This window comes from Mastacembelus armatus, chromosome 4 (assembly GCF_900324485.2).
Source record: "Mastacembelus armatus chromosome 4, fMasArm1.2, whole genome shotgun sequence".
NCBI lineage: Eukaryota > Metazoa > Chordata > Actinopteri > Synbranchiformes > Mastacembelidae > Mastacembelus > Mastacembelus armatus.
Window position 1 is genome coordinate 10849766 of NC_046636.1, and position 20951 is coordinate 10870716.

Genomic DNA, 20951 nt, shown 5'->3' on the forward strand with positions numbered 1-20951 from the left:
CCAATCTATGGTAATCAGTGTCTTATAATAAACAGATACAGTCCCTGAAGGTTTAACTGAAAGTGTATATGATGATGTCTGTTCAAGGTGCACTGAATTCATAATAGGTAGAAGGGTTGACAGAGACTCATTCTCTTTATTAGCATGTGGTGCAGATTCATGACACATTTTGGGAGCTGCCCAGTACAGCTGCATTCCTCTATGGTTGATCACTGAGGAGTTTGAATAAATGGATAATTTGACAGCTGAGGCAACAATGAGACATCACTTTGAGATCACCACGGGCATCCCGCATTTTTGATTTTTAAAATGGAAATAGAAATCGAACAGAAACATTAATGTTCAGTAATTCCTGGATTGTTCCTACTCTGATAAATCAAAATATCTGTTGTAAAAATGCATTTTCTAGTGGGAACAAAGGGCATATCAGGTCAGCTGCTGAGTCATGTAATCACCAGATCACCTTGAGATTATTTTGACTTTCTATTGTCCTCATACTGAAAATAAATACACTAAATGGTACTCAGTTGCATTAAGAGGAGTAAGTATCTATATATGCTCTGGGTTTTGCATAGAAAATATTTAATGTTGCATTTAAAAAATTCAATTTAATTTTATTTACTTATTTAACTTGGCCAATGCCTTTATTCACCACAACTTGCAGCTAAGTACTTGTGATTAAGAGAACAACAGTGTACTGCATCAGATTAAATGAGGATTGGATTTGGCAGCAATGAGATAATTGTGACTGTGATTAAAGAACCTCTGTGATATCTGATGAAAGCGAAAACAAATTGCATAATGTCTTTCCTTTTCTTGGAAATAGCAACAGCAAATTGGTTTAATGGAGGTACCCTCAACTTACATGGTGTGAAACAAAGTTGTTTTTGGTCTAAACATAGTGTGATTGAGAGTAACTAGTGTTAATCCTTGAGAAATCAACAGCAATGCACCCAGCTTACTGTAAAATCACATTATCAAACTACAATGCACGTACATGCAGAGAAGTACAGCTTCTTGTCTTTCACAGAAGATGTTTCTAAGGTACTGGATCTACCGGTGGGGTGAGGTGAATTATTTATCTACATGAATACACCTGCAATTACAAATGTTGTGATCATTACACACTGGATTATTACATAACAAACAGTGATCATTACATAATGCACCTTGCTTTTCGCTGACCTGAAGTTGCTTTTTAATAATAGAGACTGTGGCAAGGTCTGATTACAGCCACATATTCCACTCCTATCTTGAATACGAAGGCAGCCCTGTGAGGTTCATGATGCTAATGCCACGTGTTGTTTGAAGACTGTGACTGAGTGCAGGCTATGAAAGTGTGGGAGTATGTGTGAAGAACTACAACTGGGATAGAGGAAACTTGTTAGTCTAAGTGGTTGCATATTGTATAACAACCTCGTGCAGGAGTCACCTCAGGAACAAAAATATAGTCATGATACATGCATCATTATTTATACAACCTTTAGCCTTTGTGTATTTGATACATTTATGATAACACTTTATCCAAAGCTTTAATATCATTGGCAAGTCAGCAGTGATTTCTGATTAAGTAGAGTGTCTGTAAATCATATCTGCTGCCTTCATTTCACAAGATTTAAAGATTGAGGAGTTAAATCAGTAGCCATGCAGATTTGCTTCACTTGCTACTTGATTGCTTTATCTTGCTTCTCATCTTTGATCTGTTGAGTTGCTGTTGCCTATTATCTTCATCTCCAGGACATTTTTGGATATTTCAGGAAAGACATTTGTGACTGTAATACAAGTATTATAGTAAAACTTTGTAAATGTGCTTGACATATGTCTAATTGAAATTGTTATGCGATTATTTCACAAGGGACAGCAGAGACTGAGATGCAAAAGCTCATCTGAGCAAATGTATATATAGACCCTTTTCTCTTTGAACAGAGCACACTGCTGTCACCTAACTTGTTCCAGTTAAAGTGCTTTGTTTTGCCAACTACGTCTGGTTGAGAAGTTAATGGGTTTTTCCTTTCATTGCTACATCATGCAGCATGCAAGATGTGAGTCACCGGGACATTGCGTGCAGGATGCAGCCAAGAAGCGTCACCTCTCCAGTCAGAGATTCATTTAAATTTAGCCCTGCACCTTGTGATACAGTTAGCTCACCTCTACCGCCTGTTGGATCCTAAGCTTGTTTTTCTAGGGCTCATCTGCCAAGGAGCAAAGAGATGGCGGTGCTGAGAATGCAGACGAAGAGCAGGATCGTTCTTTTGATGCCACCTCACAGATGGCACAGCACCAAGAACAAGTTGTCTAGATCTTAATTTGACCTGGCAAATGTCTGGGTAAAAGAACACATTACGTCTGATTACTGAAAAAAGCATCAGGGGGAGCTGGTCTTAACAACATTATAACATAGGTCATGATGGCCTCAACCTGTTCTGTCACTAACCTTATGGCCATCATGAGTTTATGTTAAAGGACCTAAGAAAAACTGGAAGTATCCTCCTTTTTGCATACCAAAACACACCTTACTGAGAAGTTAGGAATGACCACCTTTGCATATACCAAGCTTGACAACACTTGAACAATGAACAGTGCTTCAATTTTGCTTTAGTTGGAACCTGTATAGAACTAGAATACAGTAGATACACTGAAAATGAATAAGCTACTACTCTAATAAATCAGTTACTAGTGGTTTGACATTTTGGGAACAATGTTTATTTGCTCTTCTGATGAGACCTTGATTCATACCACTCTCATATCTGCACAGTAAATACAAAATGGAGCCATTTAGTGTGGTAAAAAGACTAGAAATGGTTAATGGTAATAACCGCTACCTCTAATCGTCAGTGACCCTTTGCATCTTGCTTGCTTAAGCTGCACAAAATCTGAGTTGATCTTTGTAGGCAGGCAACAAGATGAAACTTCAAGAAAGCAGTGTAGCAGGCAAAAAAACATCTGGCACGTAAGCCAGATTTACCCTATAACACCACATGACTGTTTACTACGCAGTCAAGAGTAGTATTGCTACTCTGATGTAGCTCAAGACAAGAATAAAATGAGCATTCCATAAGCCTGTCTGAAATATCCTAACTAAAATGATCTAAAACTCTTGTGAAACTAGGGATATTCTTAGCTAGAACAGTAGCAATCTCAGGGGACAACAATACATTGTTCAATTCTAGATAAATCTTTTTCTAGGTAAACAGTATCAGTGGTAAGTTGGCTTTGGCTGTGATTCCAAATAATCATGCTTGAATAGAGCATGTTGTCCAAACAAGAATACCCTGACAAAAAAGTGTATTTTTATAACCCAGTTGTTTTGAGTCAGCAGACAATGGTGAACTGAACTGCCAGGGAGGGAAAATCCTTGACGTGTCTCCACTGGGGAGTCATTTTTTATTCAAAGACAAGGGAGTGGTGACAATGCTGTCATGTAAGGAGAAAAATAAAATAGAAGGTTGATTTGGACACAAGTATTTTACTACAGTATGATGCAACAGAACTGAAAATGTAACATCCTAAAACATATCTGTGACTAACCTTTGTAAGGACTCCACCTTTTGTGGATCATCTGGAGGTGTGTTATTAAGGCCTTATGAAATGTTGTGCTTTTTTGTGATGACTGTAGCCAAAAATTCCTAAGATGTTATGATATTCCTGTGGAAGACAAATTGATTCAGGCGGTAATAAAATGTAGTACAGGCCATGCTATTTTTGTTTCCACTGTTGCTTTTAGGTTTGTACCAAATGTACAGTCACTTTTTTCCTAATTGCCTCTTGCATTTTTTATTATATGAACTGTTATGATTAGCTTACATTCCAGCAAGATGGCAAATGCTGCTTGGAGACAGAGATAACACTACAGGCAAAGTCACTGACAGGGCAGACTTTAGCATGTTGCATGTATGCGTGTATGTATGTGTGTGTGTGTGTGCAGAACCACAAGCATCTCACTATTGCAGAAAAATTTAAGCAGATTGTCAGTATTGTTTATCCAGGCTGGTTATATGACCTTTTTAATTATCTGTTAGAAAATGATTGTACTTTTAATGGCCCATTTCTACTGCTAGTTTAAGGTCTCATTTTTACTGAAATGTTATTACTGATTTGAGCAGACTCATTATATATGCTTGAGGCTTTTCCATCCCAAATGTTACCCTTGCAACAACTTTTTTTTAAAACTACATTTATTATTGTGTGTACCATATAATTGAGCTTTATGCTCATGCACACTCATTAGCTTGCTAACAATGGGCTGCTGAGACAATCATTAGACATGGTAGTCATCCTATGTTAATGTGATCCCTGCAGAAAGCTCACAGAAATATGTCCAACCAATCACTGTGAAGCAGTAATCCCCTCATGTTCTTGAACAATAGAGTGCAACATCATATCCGCCTACAGAGAGGCTCTTCTCTGACTTTCAAAGGACTTTGCTAAAGCCTCACAGAGGGCCTTGCTTTCTAACAAGCCTCCCTTGATGGTTTCCCATCCTCTGCTGGTGCAAACAAAAGGAGGAATCTCCTAAATCTGGTGCATGGCTGTGTAGATATATTTCTGACCTATATACACAATATCCAGAGGGGCTGTCAGAGGCCTTTGTAACCCGTCGGAGGCCTTTGTTACCCCCTGGCCCATCCCTGCATTTATCTTCATGGTTCATTACAGAGAAGCAGAGCATAGCCTCAGGTCTGAGCAGACTCTGGTACCAGCTTATTTTGGGCTTATATCTGATGATGCAAGAATCAGTAATGATTATGGGATGGAGGTGACTTCAGCAGGCATACTGTATTCTCTACATAATGTGTGACATGATAGGTAAAACACAAGGGACACTGAGGAGGGGGGAGGGGTTTGTTGGGGAGTGTGAGGGAGTGTTTGCAGAAATGAAACTGGTTGCTGAGTGGTTTCAGCAGGTTAGCAGTTCTTGGAAGATTGAAAACTTCTATCTGGAAATCTGAAGGGAGAAACAATGTCACATGGTTCTCAGGAGTGTACAAGAGCACTGAAGCATAAGAAAGAAAAGGTGCCCTTTACAGTCAATGAGCTTAAATACATGCAATAAACAAAAATTTTGACTGTTGTTCATCAGTGAAATCACTGAAATCACCATGAGGAAAGATAATTGCAGATGATTTTTATTGTTTCAGTTTTTTGTTCCAGCCTTGTGTGCCAGCTATCTGGCAGGTACATTTAAATTAGAATTAGCTACTGTGAGAAATCTTATGCAAGTGTTGTGATAATAGTTCATATACAGTATACAGTAGATGATTAACTAGTATTGGCATAGTTAAATGTAATTGTAAAAGGCCTGGCTGCAGAAGATCCCTGTGACCCTAATTAGGAATAAGCGGATGGATGGATAAACATTTTGGTTTAAAGCTCCAGTAATAATAGTATGATGAATACACATTTTATTTAAATACGAATATTGTACTTGGTGAATTGTTTTTTACTTTTTTACTTGAAGAAGCAAGCTTAATAGTCTTTTGAATGATCAGGCTTCTCCCTCAGAAATCTACCTCGTTATCAGGGTTTATTTAATCCTTCAAACTAATAAAGTGACCTGGCTTTCTCATTCAGATGGTGTCATACAGGCTAGTGACAAAAGTTACAAATAATCTTATTAAATAAATGTGAATGTATATTCAGTCTGTTTGTGTGCATGTGTGTCACTTAATGACCAGTGGGAAGTGTGTTAATGGGGTCTAGGGGTCAGATTGGCCACAGGTGTCGTGTCGATCGATTCTTCTGTAACTCTTGGTGCATGAACTCAGGCTGAGGACTGGCGAGTGTTAAATCTCACACAGTGGGTTCCTTGTTTTATGATGTAACTAAGACCACAGCCAAGCATTCCTGAGGAGCATGGGGTCAATTGCTAAACTGAGATTGTAGTCTTGTGCACAGTGTCTTGTGTTTCTGTTACAGAACAAATGTTATTTAGATGTTAGGTATGTGAAGAGCCTGATCATTTGTTCTGTTAAATCTAATCAATAGCACTGAATAATGGATAATTCTGAAAACAAAATATGGATTATAAATGACCAATAACCAATTTAGTTCTACAGTTTCAGTGCAGGGCAACTAGAGAATGTTTAAACCTGCATTTACAGACCAGCAAAAGCAGAGAATCAAGCAGATGAGATACAGTAGCAATAGTATCTGGCATCCTAATCTGGCAACTGGTGATGCGAGGCGGGTTTAAATGCAAGGCGCAGACTGATGGGAGATGGGGGTTGATGAGGTAAGTAAAGCAAGCCCATGGAGGATCATGACATTTTTAACCACAAAATATTCTATTAATTTGTATAGTATCAAATCACAATAAAAAAAAATCTTAAGACCATAGACAACCCAACAGACATGAAACAAATTCTAGGCTCTAGCATAAAAGTTGGAAGCACTCCATGACCATCCACTGCCCTGACCTCCACCTGCTTCTTATTCATCTAACTACATAAAGCAAGCATTAAATCCTGCACTGACACTAAACATTGACATTGGTTGTAAATTGTGCACTGCAGAACCATCTGGCTAGACTACACCGCCCAGGAGGAATAACCCTGGGCACATCATCACCTTTTGGTTTTTCAGAAAGAAACATGAAACTCAGGAATGTAATGTTAATTAAGGACAACCTTTGATGTCTGGTGCCAGACCAGTGGATGTGCACGATTTATGCTAAAACTCTCTAAATTCATCAAATGTGTTTTCAGAAAAAGTTTATTAGAAATCCCCCAATAGCTCCTCTACTTTAAATATTTTAGTGCCTTTTCAGATGTTTTGACAGTCAAAATTGTCCAATATTTCTTCTAGTCTCTGTGACTGCCTGTTGTCATGCCTGCCTGTTTTGATTATCTTAAGCTGATGGTTTCCTATCCTCTTTTCCCATCGTTTTCTTTGTTCATGTTCCTCCTCCTCTCACCTTGGAGAGTTAGGGCTTATGAGAAATGACTGCGGTGCTTTCAGCCTTCAGACTATAAATATGAGAGAACAACCTCTCATAAATATTTGAAAGAGGTAATAACCGTTCCAGTGTTCCCACATACATAGACACAAACATACACTGCTACATTACTGTCGCACAAAATAAACTCACTTTAGTTTTCATACAGGCACACAGTCTCTCATCCACAAGTAAACACACGATGTTATCATCCCTCAACACACTTACAACTTCATTCATGAGCTGTCCGACTGCCTACTGATACACCTGTCATCGCTGCAGTGAGAGTTAAACGCAAACCATAACACTTAGGTTAACTGCTTGCAACATTACCAGCAGGTGAAGGAGAGCTGGACAAACTGAGAAGGATGAGGCAACAGGGAAAAAGAGGTGTCATTGTATTATCTCCTCCACCTCTCCATCACCTTGGCAGTAAACCCACAAACTCCAGCCAAAGCAACATAGAATTATTATTCTGTCTGGATTTTAATGCACTTTGGCAGTCTGTTTTTGGTAAGACTTTTTGATCTTGTGACCTATCAGATGTTTTCTCCTTAAAGATGATGGGGGGGAAAAAAAACTAATATCATGAAAGTCAATCATTTTCTCACATTTGGCAAATTCATGTAATACAAGTGAAATTACTAACAAGTCCCCGAATTTAAACAACCAAATATCTCTATGGTAATATTAGAAAAATACATAAAAAAACAAGAATATCCTTATCTTTCTGCACATGTTATGTAACTGACCTGCATGATTTAAATGAGCACACACAATATGTCATACACACACAAGTAATTCTGTTTTTTAAAAGAGCACAAGATTTAAAGCAAGGCTCTGATGAAGCCTCAATTTCCCCTGGGTAGATGAGACACTTCATATTTTTGGCTCTGAGAGTCGACAGACAGGATGAATGTGATGACGGTGCTAGGGCTGAACACTGACCCTGGATCTGCTGTGTCTGCTCCTGTGTGATATGAGCTGTCTGAGGATTATGGTTGCTCAGAACCTGGGGCCTTCAGAAATCAGGCCTGCCATGTATTAACTCTGATGGAGCTACCAGGCTGCTGGGCTCAGGCAACTCTCACTGAAGTTCACTATAAAAGATGTCTGAGGGTTTGTGGCTGCTTGTTTGTTACATCACAGCCCAGAAAACAAAACATCTCAGAGGCATTACCCTTGTTGATTTTGGGAGTTATGCAATTGCAGTCAAATTTAGCCAATTGTTGTCAGTAAATGCCCACCTTATCTGCTGAGTGAAAGCCCAGCTCTTCTAATACCTCTTTCATTATGAATGACCTTGTTAGGAATTGGGCTTATACCATGCTGTTTGCTGGATGGCTGCTGCATTTGTGCGTGTCTGCTTGCTTTTCTGTTCTTGTCAAAACCAGCTGGTGGCTTAAACCTTTGGAGAGAGGATGTTTTTTTCCAAGAGACTTTATTTTGGCCAGTCCACAGGACTTCTAGTCTAGTCTTCTAGAAATTTGAGGGCATGCATTGATTAGAATCACAGGTTTAGGTCTCTTTTAAGAAGGCCTGATATTAGTTTAGGATTAGAACTAAAGTTAGTGGTTTCCTTGAGTGGCATTTAGAAGAGGCCACAAGATTTATTTTCTGTTGTTTACTGGATCTTCAGACATACAGGTCACAGTTGATGACGGTCACTTTCAATTGCCAAGGTGGGATTTTGGTCTTACAGCTCAAAGAAATACTGGTACAGGTCAGCCCTCAGCACGGTCTATGGATGACTAAACCCTAGCCATCCAAAAAGAACTAAAATCACTGTACAGTGAAGGAAGCTTGGCTAACGGCTTTTCGTGGAGACAGGAATTTAGCTGTTGCATAATGTAATGTTTCATCTGGTACAGTGAATTTGTCATCATGGTTTAGTTAAGTGCAGATTGACAAAAGACACGCACGTACGCGCACATGCACAAGTTTCCATTTCAAGTACACAGCAGGGTGGACTACCCCATCTCCAAAACAATTTGTGTCAGTTGTCACTTAGCTTTATTCAGCTGTAGGAAGGTCTTCCCTAAAACAAATGTACATTCTGGCCACATTGTTATATGAAGAGAAATCCATAGCACAAACCATAGTGGAAATCTATTACCATTCATTCATCACTGCAAATCCCAGTGGTCAAAACTCAGAGAAACTCAATTAAACCCAAAGCAATATTCTATACAGCAGCAGCTACATCTCTTCTCTGTTTTCTGTAGACATTTCTGCTGAGAAACATTATGTGTATTTTCTTGTTTGCATCTTAATTTAACCTCAACATTTGGTCTTAGTCTTGAATATACAGTATACAAACAAATGACTAAACCTTGATTTACTCTATTTTGCAATGCAAATTGCAGAAAGTCTTTTGTTAAATTTCTCCTTGGCCTATAAAAGTTCCACCAATATTTGTATTTTATCGCCAGAGACACAACCATGCAATAGTAGCTGCCATCGTGTGCTAAATCCTACCGCACTGTGCCTTATTGCAAAGCTCTTAATACACAACTTTATGATCTCACTTCACCACTATCTTTGTTTTGCTTTGCATATACCCAGGAGATTTGAAACAGAGCAAAACATTTACACAAGAAAGCAAAAATACCTTTTTTCCTATAAAAAGGCTAATATTAACTATGTTTGACAGTTTATTGTGAGCTGAATGCTAGGCTGATGAGCAGCGTTTTCAATATGTGACATGATAATGTTTCAATTAGCAGGTAGCACAAGACAGTTCAGCAGATCACCTTTCATGGGCAACTTGTGCTGTTTTAACCAAAAGACTTCGAGCACACCTGACAATGAATAGATGCTATCAAATATTAATTTACATCTGTGGTTGATAATGTGACAATTTTAAAATATATCTTATGCAGCTAGACTTGTCAAAATAAAAAGACATTTATTGCCAAAGACCTACCCACACTTGTTGCTGTTTGTTTTTCTTTCTTCTGTTTCTTTTTTTTTTTTGTACTGTAGATGTCTGTAATCTTATGTCTGTCTTCTAAATTTAGATTTTTTTTAAAAGCACTTTACAACAACTGCTTCATAAGTGTTGTGTTTGCACTTAGTACAGATGTAAGACCAGCAAATGGAAAATTATTTTCATTCCTTGCACCTAACACACACATGCATTTTCTGTATTCTGCTTCACCCTGAAGGCCTGCATGAGGTCTGCATGCTGTTAAGCAAAATCACACTTTCATATTAGTATATAAAAAAAAAAACAACCTTACCTGACTGCATACTTTATGTCATGCATGAACTAGATGATAACATCATCAGTGGACCACTTGTAAAAGGGGTTACTCTAATCTCTCCTATAATGTTTTTACAGACACATCACCTCTAAAAAGTTGCAGCACGCTACCTGCTCAGCACCGAACAGAAGACTAGACGTTAGAGACTGGCTGTTGAACATAGCAGACCATAATATCAGCTAAAGAGCCAAATAATATTATCAGGAACAGAGACTGAGACCAGAAACCTAGCTAAAATATTATCAAGTGGCCAGAAACACATTTCCAAATGAAGGATAATGTTGCTCCATAATTGCTGGATTAGCAACTGTTTGCAAACAAGTTTACCTTATTATCTTAAAAGGCATTGATATGTCAGTGTTGGTCACAAATAGCTTTTGCTGCTCACAAGTGGCCCAAAAATGATTTATTGTAAGTTTAAGCCATTTCTGAAAGTACTGTTGTTTATTATTATCATAATCACTGCAAAAGCCTTGGGAATTCTATGGGTTTCAAGTTTAGCAACACTGCAAATTTGTTTAAGGTTTATAGGAAGTATGATGAGATTTATCTCTGGATTTGGTGCGTCATTTTTTTATACAGTTCTTTAAATGCCATAAGACTATCTAACGTTCAACCATTTTCTCTGCCAACTAGTGTGGTGAGTGTTAAGAAATACTTAAAGCATGCCCTTAACATGTATAGAAACAGCACAGAACACACTTTAGTAAACCACTAGAGATGAGTGTCTTTTTGTCAGATGCAATCACTCAAAGCAGTAGTCCTTGCAAGACGCTGAGCTGTTACTGTTAGGAACAAATGAATACTTAAGTGAGAGCAATTGAACCCATGTTAGACCTTGACCATACTGAATGCGCTGCTGAATGAGCGTGGGTACTCATGCTGTTTTCAGGCAGTTACATTCACAGTCACAATTGGACAATGCTCTCTCTGTCCTGAATGATCCAGATCAGTGATCACCTACATTGAAGTGAAAGACATGGTAACCTTGCTTTTTTTTTTTTTTTAAGAAACTGTTTATCAAATTCGAATAAAGTTTCAAATCCACATATTCAGTCTGAATCCTTCTGAGTCCCTTAATTAGTTTGTAAGAAAACTTTCTATTTAAGTATATAACTTCTAACCAAGTTAAAAACACAAGCAGCAATTTCTGTTGTGATTGAAGGACCTATTATGAGATGATTATGGCACTGACAATAATAGAGACTACTTACATTAAACCATGGATGTTCTGCTGTGCTGAAGCTTTCATTAACCCTGTTCGCACTGTATGTGGCTAATTTATATTTTGGGGTGATACTAAACAGTGTGTACCTCCTCAGTGGGGTTTTGTGGTGTGGTTAGCAGAAACCACACAATGCAAAAGTAAAAACACAGTGACAAATCTTAATTCTTTTAGTATTGTCATTCAGGAGAAAATCAATAAATACAGATAAACTTGTTGCTGTGCTGTGACAGGGCACAGAACACAGCATAACACCAACAGCAGGCTGAGGCAAAGCACTTGCTGGGTCTCATGCTGGGTCTCAATCTCAAGTTGTCAAAAATGCCACAACTTCCTACTCTAACATGCTGGCTAAATAAATATTAAAACAAAAGACTTGCTGTTGCTGTTTTCAGTATAACAGTCTGTACTGTTCTGTCAGTTAAGGCACAGATATCAGCAGCAGAACAGACACCTAATTTCTTATGAGTGATGCTGAATGTGAGTACGTGGTAGGATTTTTCATAAAACTGCTTTCTGAGAATCTCAGTATCATCTCCTACTCCAAAATATCACTATCTCCTACAAGCAAGTAGCATACAGATTCAACAGAGGACATTTTCCTCTTGCTTCTAAGTTTTGTTATGGCTACCTTCTGTGCTTCAAGGCGCATGCACACACACAGACAGACACACACACATACACACACACACACACACATATATATATATATATATATGCATTATTGTGATTCCTGACCTGTTTACTCTTGTCTTTTTTTCAAATGATGGATTTTTCAGTCTGGAATGACACGTCCTGACTTTAGTCTACCCTGTCCTATTTATCATTCACAACATGGGAACATGCCTTTTGTAGTCTTTTGTGTGTTATATTAGAAAGTGTCAGGCTTAACTAACTCATCAACTAATGTACATTCCATTTAGGAGTGTTTTCATCAAAAACAGTCAAATGTGAGCCTGAAAGCTGATCACAAGTTGTCATTCTAGATGTAATCTGATGCCCAGTGTGAAATGTTGTCCACTTGTGCTGGATTGTAAAGTTTTCTAGAAGAACATGCTGGGTCTCAAAGGGGCCTTTAATATTTTTTTTCTTGTAAACTGTGGCAGTATTTCTCTTACAATGTTTTGGGGATTTCTATCATAAATTTTATTTTAAGATTTTATGAGATGTTGCAACCTAAAGCAAAAATAATTACCTTTAATAGATTAACTAGTAACGATGCGGCAGAGTCAGGCTTACATACAAATCTATGTTATCACTATATTCTACCTACAATAAATTAGTAGGGCGTATGTATATCACTTTTATGCCACTCATTCATTTTCACGTGTTTTTGCTGATATGATTGCATTGACTAGGGCTTTCTTATTAAAATTAGGATGGCATAGTTCTTTTTGATGATGGCTCTGTGAAAGGACACTGAATATATCTGCCATGCTGTTGTCCTGTAACTATTTTATTCAGACATTAGGTTGTAATCTGCACAGTATGTTAAGGCATAATACTGTCTCCATCTGCACGTGGCTCCATTTACACATTAACGATAACGGCACAGATGGAGAGGATTTATTAATGTATTACTCAATTTTAGAAGTTTATACTCTCTGCTGATATGTTTACAGAGGAAAATAAATGGAATAAGTGAAAAGATTGAGGGGCTCACACACGTGGGGTTTGTAAAACTAAACATGGGCCCTTCTGATGAAAGGCTTCAATTTGGCTTCCCTGCTATAAAAAGTGAGCAAAGAACAATAATTACTTGAAGGATAAATGGTAACATAATATAATGATGGTGTAAACTGATTAATTTGCGGTATGCACACAGCCATCAGTCTGCTATAATCAGTAAGCTGTTACAGTGATGGAGTCTTGAGTAACATGAGCACAAAGCCTGCTCTGTGTGAGGGTTAGCCAGGTCCTTATGGGCTTCTATAGGTAACTTTCAAGATTGATGTTCATGATAGTGCTGTGTAACATGAAGATGTGAGACAGAAAAAAACCCCAGTAGTTCAGAGCCATTTCTGTAAATTATGAAACTGCAAGAGCTATGGTATAACATCATTATGCCAGCCTAGTCAGCCTAACTTCCCACCAGCTAAATTCTGTGTGGAAAGACCACAACAGGAAAAAGACAGACTTACCTGTGGTTTGGGAGCTCCAGCTAAGCTCACTGAAGCCATTTACTGGAGGCCTACGGTCATGAGAGAGAACAATGGACAATGGACAAAGATGCAGAACCAGATATCCTCTCCTTGCTGTGCAGATTGTTGCTGTACAGGCAGTAATGACGCTCCTCTTATCTTCTTCTTCTGAAACTGTAAAAAAAAAAAAACAACATGTTGGCATTGAAAAACATTAAGAGCAACTGGAAATCAGAAGATTGTCTCTGAAAGAACAACTTTGGAATTAACCCTCCTGTTGTCTTTGGGCCAAGCTGACCCATTTTCAAAAGTTAATATGTGATAACTTTGGTTTTCTTCCATATAATTAACTAAAAGTGACATGGACAGTTCCCTACTATAAGTGTAAAATATATGGTAAGATGTTGGAAACAAGTTCACTAAAAAAGGCGAAACTAAAAAACTGGTGATCATTTTATAAGCAGTCAAAACAGAATGTGTAATTTTGATTAAAGGTGTGTCGTATTGTTTTCAAATTTACTACGCCAATTTTTTAGTTTCCCCTTTTTAGTGAAAAACAGATTATTTTTCTTCAGGATTAACACTTTGTCTATGCCAATGGTTTATTTTTCAGTACAGTTGCAAAATTATTTTTTAGTTCTGGTTTTGTTTTCAGTGCCAAAGTTTAAAATCATCGTTCTGGCTTCATATTAGTACAATGCCCAAATGTATTTAGTTCACCATCATATGACAAAGAAAAGCACCAAAAACTCACATTTCAGAAACAGGAACTAGAGATAAATCAGCCAATAATACTTTTCAAATAATTCAGATAATAATTCAGTCTTCCTTACATAGTTTGTCCTACATAGTCCACTGACAAGTTTATCTTTGCTGTTGTGTTTCTGTTTAAAATATTACTGTATCTTAGAATACAACCCATAGGACTCATGCAGCAGCACCATTAGTGGTCACTCAGAGGCGTACTGAAAATAATCATAAATGCATGGATACGATTACAACACCGTCACAGTTTTATCAGGTTTAGGCACAAAAACAGCTTGGTTAGGTTCAGAAAAAAAATTGTAGTGACACACGTTGTCATGATCACAATAATAAACCCACAGTTAATGTTGCTGAATGGTCATGGTTAAAGAAAAAAAAATGTTTCCACACCTAAGGGAAAGTTTTCTGTACACTGAAGCTTCTTTGTCTCTTTATATACTACATCACCTAAATTTCTCCTCTGCTTGTGTCAAAATTATTACTATTGTCACTAGAGGTTGCCTAACAATAAGACTTAACTGTTAATCATAATAATCTGGCATAACACATTTTTTCAGAGGAGTACAGTCTTAGTCTGTTATGCAACACCAGCCCACTGTAATGAGGCTGTGTTAAGGACTTTGTAGAGCATGAATGATGTGATTGCATGAGCTTAACCAACTTACCAAGTTCACTTACATAACAACGATGGTTTAGGTTTCATGTGTTTGTATTAAGCCAAATACCTCCTGTGTCAGTAGTTAGTATATTTGTTCTTTGTTTGTTGCTAAAAGGCCTCCAGGAGCTTCATGTGATACCAACATATTGGTGTAGCAAATATGCTCAGACTCAACTAGGTGTAAATTGTGCACCAGTCTGATAATGTCAAATGCAGCAGCCTGAAATAACAGAAGACTGATGATATCAGTTACATATCACTAGTGCTTGATATCCAGCTTCAGCATAAGCTTAGAGAAAGTGACAGAAAAAACAGGAGATTCAGGAAAAAGGTCAGAGAGAGAGTGAACATATGAGTCATGGTGAGAAAAGGTAGTTTCCTTTGCTACACCATAGTCCTCTATGGCAGAACCTACTTAATGAAATAAATGGTTAGGATATAAGTCCCAATCACTAGCAATGAGGTCATTCTCAACTTATACAAAAATGATGAAAGCTTTCTCATCAATGTGGTGAGAGGCAGAGCTGTCCTGCCTCCTCTGGGATTCTGCTGTATTCCAGAGACTATTGATCCTGGCTCTCTAATGCAATTTGTTCCCCCCTTCATTGCTTTTTGATACTAGGTTTGTAGAGTAATGCCTCCTGAATAAACACTGATGTGATCATGTGCAATAAATGAGAACAAATAGGGCAAAAACAACAACAACAGCCGGAGAACAGTTTGAGCCATACAGGAAAACAAGCAAATGATGCTACCATTGTATAGACAAATCAATAAATCAGAAGAAAAAGAAAAGTTTAGTTTGATGTGTTACCCCAATCAAAGTGTGAGATGGTGTTCTTAATCATGCGAGTAAAATGTATTTGTAACATTATATCTGCCTTGAACTCATATGGTCATACACTGTAAACACCAGGAGATACACTATGCTGTAAAAGTTTTTTTTTATTAGGTCAGCCACTACTGAAAATGAATTATACTCCAACCTTACAACTTGAGTTTAAAGACACATGATGATGAGTAATTATGAGTAAGGTGTAACATGTACACCATTATTATGTCATTTAAAAACAGGTTCCACAATTAACTGTTTTATTTATTTAGACTGGTGTTTTAGGATATGTATTTCCACAAGAATCACTTAACTGCATATTTTAGTGGGGTTATTTGCTCACTTTATACTTTCATATATGTTGGGTGTTGAAATACAATGTAACAAATTTTAATATATTATCTACAGTGAAATTTTAGAGAAAGTCACATTCGCAATAATTTAATATATAATTAGAGCATCAGCATTTTCAAAGAACAGCGGTAAAAAAAAATCATTGCTAACTCAGAGCAATCAGTAGTCAAAGGAAAAATGAATCAAACAGGTTGACTGTTCCCAGCCAGTATTACAGTCTGCCTAAACAAACCAGTGTGAGAAAATGATGTGTCCTTGATAATTAAACAGTAGCTCCTGATAAAATTACAGCAAGAGTGGTCTGGCCATCTGGAGCACCAGCAGCTTTCCCAATGGGCTGCTACTGGGCCCAGTGTGGGTCAGGGGAGCATATGATCTCCCTCATCCAGTCACTTTTTTTTTTTTTGTTTTGTTTTGTTTTATGTAAGATGGGGCCCATGGTCTGATCACCTTTTTCTATTTCACAGAGCTTGCTGTTAAGGTAAAGTGCTAACACTGAAGAATTACTTTTTAAAAATAAATAATTCAAATGTCAACATAATAAATTTATAAATAAATGTGTGGTCATATAACTATAAAAAAAATATATCACTACAATAGTTGACAGTATTTATTTCAGAGTTGGCATTTATGACTTAATTTATCAGACAACTGAATTATTGGTTGTTTTTTGCCTTTATAGCCTCTGTCTTTAGCTATTGATGTCTGTGCAGTATAGCATTGACTTTGCAAAGGGAGACTGAAATGTCATGCTATAGAGGAATGAAACTAATGAATCACTATGACACAGTGTCCCTAAGTCAGTTCAAGAAGTGAACTTATACACTTCAGAAAAACCTTTGGCTCAGAGTAATAAGGAGCTGTTAGCTCTCTGAGAATTTGAGGTTATCGATATATCTTTGACCCAGACAAGTCAAATGGATTCATGTTCTATTGATCGAGGATCCAGCTGATTGAGGTGGCCTAATGTATTTTTATTTCACTGCACCAAAGGTCTTAAGTGATACTGGAAAAAATTCTGGAGCCAATGAAAAACATGTTATATAAGTGTTCTCCACGAGGCTTATGCCTAAGTCTGAGAGATGGAGGAACAATGGCAGTCATTAGATGTGCAGCTGCATTCAAGTTGAATAGGGATACGTTGAATTAAATGCTAAAAGAACAAGGAGACAAGTGTATGTATTGTAAATTATTAAAACTGAATAGAAAAAAGTTTTTATCCTTTCTCTATTTTGTTTCTCCACTGGATTTCATTATCTCCCTGGAACATGAGGTGATGCATCCAGAGATAAGAAGTGCAAAGTAAATATGAATCTGGGCACTCTTCCCTGAAAAGCTAATAAAACTTTAGTGCTTAAAAACTAACATTTATAGAAACACCAAAATGTTGTTTTGGTTGATTCACGAGAATGCTATGACAAAGACAGAGTATCTACAGTACATAATGCACTTATTAGCCAAAGTAGAGCAGAACCTTGTCATCAGTTTAGATGACTCTAGGGTTGCAGCAGTATCCAGAAATGGATGGTTATTATACAATGTACAGTTGTTTATTACTGGTATTTAAAATAGAACAAACTGAGAATGTCATTTGCAAATGGTGGTGTCACACCTCACCACGCATGCATACACGCACGCATGCACTTTCCCTCCTTGTGACAGCTGATAGAAGTGAGTATATGAGTTAAAAGTACAGACAAGATCTGTGGATGCTGTGGTGCTCCTTTACTAAACTGACAAGTATTTCAATCAATGTTTAGAGAACCTTTGATGGCATTTCTCTCTACTTTTTAACAAACCAAACCATTAATAGAAATAAATAAAACAGCAGAATAATCCACAATGAAAATAAGCATTAGTTGCAGTTGGATACAAAATAGTTCAAAATAGCTCCATCTCAGCCAACTTTACATTCAAGCAGGACTAATTATATTATATAGTGCAACAGTCACAGAGTACATGTCCACACTGAGTACTTTAATACTTCAAATACATTTTTGTAACAATATTTACATGCATTCGAAATGCAGGACTTTTATTCGTAACAGAGAACTTTTACAGTGTAGCATTAGTACTTAGTGTGAATATGTCTTGCAGCACTGGTGATTGTGAGAACCCCTAGTCAAATACAAATTCAACCTAAAAAAAGACTACAATAACAAAAAGGAATAACAGAAATAAGACATTTTCTAGTAAATAAAAAACCCCTAATACAGGAAAAGTAAGGGATATTGCACTTCTGCAGTCTAATTTGCTTACCAGTCACACACCAAAATGGAAATGTAGAAATGTGTATTCCACATTTAAGCTTGCAATCTCTAAAATAGATGAGTGAGAATTACAAATGCTACTTTTAAAGGGATGTATCAGTTTTTCTTTGGACAACATTGAAGGATTAGTCAAGAGAAAGAGTGCTTATGCTGGTCAGGACTGCTGGAGCCCATGAGATTACGCTGGTTTTGGAGTCTGCTGATCTCAAGATGATACTCCATGCAAATTGCCTCTAAGCCCTAAGAAGTAGTTTCAAAATGCACTATGTGTTTTTGTGCCTGTAAATTTATCCAGGGCCCACAGCAAAGCCAGACAGCACTTAAGTCTGACACTGAGATTGAGTGAATGCCTCTGAATATTGGTGGTTTCACAAAGCTACAGCAGAAACATCCCAGTTTATAAAAAGGCTTTGTGCATTGTGCAGGTGAGATATAAAAAACATCTTAAGACACTGTTTTGAGTACTTTGAGTACTTTAAGTCCCAAAGGCACATACACAAAAGGCATAGAAAATGGGAAAACAATTTTCCCATTGTGTTTTCAGTAGTGATATTTTGGAGCAGGTGAGCGCCAAATGTTCTGTGCCTATGACATGAAACCAATCAAGCTTTCACAGTGTCCCTTAAGGATGCCTAAAAATGCATGATCCCAATAAAGAGGGATTTGTGCTGTTTGAAGACGTAGTAGATTTAAAGGTGCTTTACTTACAACAAAGGTCATGAAGATCAATACGGTTTTTAAGTCTGGGGTTTCGATTGATTGATTGATTGATTGATTGACCCCCCCCCCCCCTCGCTCTCTCTCTTTCAGTCTCATTTTTGGTCCATCATTCACAAAACAAAAGGATCACTGACATCAATCAACCGCCAGTCACACCACAGATTTATTATTTCAAAAAACTAGTTCAGTGATAATTTACAGTATTATGCAGTAGTGTGCTAGGAAGGGAGGAAATAAAAAAAGAGGTCAGACAATATTGCTGATCGACTGAACATGTGAAGCATTTACAGTCTCACGTGTGACCTTTCATCATCAGTAGCCCATTTTAACACTTCAATTTCCTGTAACTTCTGACCCTAACAATGCTGTTGCTTTCAGGAGAGTGATAAACCAAAGTGTGTCCCTTTTTGTCAATTTTGTGCACTACTTGAGAAAGAGAGGGAAATGAGAGTAAGGTAAAAACCAGTTTAGCTGTTGCACGTTAATAAACAGGCTCATTTCCAAGGATTCTGCTGGGCAGATGGCAACAACACGTGCTGTCACTAAGAGCAGTGATGACAGTCTCATCTCTGTCTTTCGGTCCTTTTTTAGCCATTTGTTTTTCTTAAGTGAAACACTATCAAAAGCAAACTTATGATTAATTCTCCTTCCAGAATGTGTTAAATATAACTGCTACCATTGATGTAGATTTGTTTTTAGTTAAGTAACCACTTGTAATTATAATATTACACACAATAAGGGATTACCAGGATATGATCTGTATTGTATCTTTAACATCCTGCAGAAACCAGCATTTTCTCTTTCATCCGCAAATCTTTATATTTTATGTTTAAAATTTGTATAGTTTAAAATTTAATGTTTAATGTTTTAAATTTGTATCACATTAACATCCTCCATTGCATCACAGATATGGTCGGCCTTAAAGTCGTCTGTGAAGAGAAGAGTTAACTGTCAAGTTGCCACTGTTAGTGGCTTAGATCAGAGCTCTAATGGCCTCTGGGTGTTTAGAGGGAGGTTTGATTTGCTTCATCAGTGAGAGAAAGGGGTATTTTTTCCCCCTGAGATGAAGAGATGGCAGCTTCCATGGAGAGTGAAAGATGCTGCTGTGGAATCTGAACATGTTTCTTCACTAAGTCCCAGGTCACCACAGCTTCGCCTGCTGAACCAGTTAAGCTTCACTAATGGATGAAAAAGCTTCAGTTTAAACTTTGAAAATGAGCAGTTAAAATCATCTTTCCACATCTTTGAAGTCATTACCAAAATGATTTCACTGAACACAGTTCAATTCTTATATGCTAATATTTCTTCTACTAACATGTATTGTTGCCTGAACTAAAGCATCATTGAAATGTTCAACAAGAAAAAGAGGTCAAAGAAGCATAAACATTTGTGTTGTATAGCAACTAATTCATGCATTATTGACAAAAAAGTATAAATTATATTTAGAAGCCTGTTTTGAATCTGACATGGGCAAAATCCTTTTATAAAACCAAGACACAAGCAGTTTTCCAAAGCACAGCCTTCTTTGCTCAAAGGCATTTGTCACTAAATACATTAGGGTCAATAAGGCAACAGGTCTAGAGTGGCACTATGTTTTCCTAATGTGCTGACTAGCTTACATCCATTTTGCCTTGTTTGTACAGGCCTGTAATTGTACATTTGTCCCTGCAATATGAAAAAGGGCAGTTACACCTGTCGATCAAGAAACCTCATTATTAACAGAGCAGTGATTACTGATTAGTATTTGCAGAAGCTGCTTAATCTGTACCAGTTTGTTTTTGTTGCA

The 20951-nt window shown here is 37.4% G+C and overlaps 1 protein-coding gene across 1 annotated transcript in view; it reads right to left on the reverse strand.

The window, feature by feature from the left end:
* The window catches only part of xxylt1 (xyloside xylosyltransferase 1), a 106855-nt gene that overhangs the window by 29296 nt on the left and 56608 nt on the right, over window positions 1-20951 (reverse strand). The window contains exon 7 of the transcript XR_003296588.1: window positions 13567-13740. The gene's annotated coding sequence lies outside the window, so the exon portion shown is untranslated. The remainder of the gene's footprint in view (window positions 1-13566; window positions 13741-20951) is intronic.